This window comes from Triticum aestivum, unplaced genomic scaffold (genome assembly GCF_018294505.1).
Source record: "Triticum aestivum cultivar Chinese Spring unplaced genomic scaffold, IWGSC CS RefSeq v2.1 scaffold32515, whole genome shotgun sequence".
Taxonomy (NCBI): Eukaryota; Viridiplantae; Streptophyta; class Magnoliopsida; order Poales; family Poaceae; genus Triticum; species Triticum aestivum.
Genome location: NW_025285309.1, coordinates 1 through 1,142, shown reverse-complemented (window position 1 = coordinate 1,142; position 1,142 = coordinate 1). Strand labels below are relative to the sequence as shown.

Below are 1,142 nucleotides of genomic sequence, written 5' to 3'. Positions count from 1 at the left end.
GGGGGGGGAGTAAGTAGTATATATAGGGCATTATCCATCATTAGGCAACGGTTGTAATGGTAGTAAGAATGACAATCATCTTTGCAGTGGACCTGGGAGTGGCAAGCATAAGGGACGAAGGCGGGGGTAACATGTGGGATGCGATCATAGCAGCACTAAAGCACCGGATCCCATCAGAACTCCGAAGTTAAGCGTGCTTGGGTGAGAGTAGTACTAGGATGGGTGACCTCGTGTTGCATTCCCTTTTTAATTATTTTTTGCGCCTCGTGACAAACATATCGCATGTGTGCGATATATATTAACCCCGTTATATTATTTTTGACATTTGCGATATGTTTTAGCTCGCTGCTCATTGGTCATGCGTCTAGAGGCGGCTTTGTGGCGCGAGGAGCGCGTTCTGAAAGGGGTAAAAAAATACGTGTTGCTGCGGTATAGAGGGAGGGGTGCAAACCGTGGTAAACTCGTCTCCGTGTTTGAGGGGGGGGAGTAAGTAGTGTATATAGGGCATTATCCATTATTAGGCAACGGTTTTAATGGTAGTAAGAATGACAATCATCTTTGCAGTGGACCTGGGAGTGGCAAGCATAAGGGACGAAGGCGGGGCTAACATGTCGGATGCGATCATACCAGCACTAAAGCACCGGATCCTATCAGAACTCCAAAGTTAAGCGTGCTTGGGCGAGAGTAGTACTAGGATGGGTGACCTCCTGGGAAGTCCTCGTGTTGCATTCCCTTTTTAATTATTTTTTGCGCCTCGTGACAAACATATCGCATCTGCGCGATATATATTAACCCCGTTATATTATTTTTGACATTTGCGATATGTTTTAGCTCGCAGCTCATTGGTCACGTGTCTAGAGGCGGCTTTGTGGCGCGAGGAGCGCGTTCTGAAAGGGGTAAAAAATACGTGTTGCTGCGGTATAGAGGGAGGGGTGGAAACCGTGGTAAACTCGTCTCCGTGTTTGAGGGGGGGGAGTAAGTAGTATATGTAGGGCATTATCCATCATTAGGCAACGGTTGTAATGGTAGTAAGAATGACAATCATCTTTGAAGTGGACCTGGGAGTGGCAAGCATAAGGGACGAAGGCGGGGGTAACATGTGGGATGCGATCATAGCAGCACTAAAGCACCGGATCCCATCA

At 47.5% G+C, this 1,142-nt stretch overlaps 1 non-coding gene and 1 pseudogene across 1 annotated transcript; both read left to right on the top strand.

The window, feature by feature from the left end:
• Nucleotides 1-136: 136 nt before the first annotated feature.
• On the top strand, nucleotides 137-242 carry LOC123178663 (uncharacterized; annotated as a pseudogene).
• A 371-nt stretch (nucleotides 243-613) lies between these two features.
• Nucleotides 614-732, top strand: LOC123178662 (5S ribosomal RNA). The gene has a single exon (XR_006489757.1). It is a non-coding gene; the product is annotated as a 5S ribosomal RNA (ribosomal RNA).
• The last annotated feature ends 410 nt before the right edge of the window (nucleotides 733-1,142 follow it).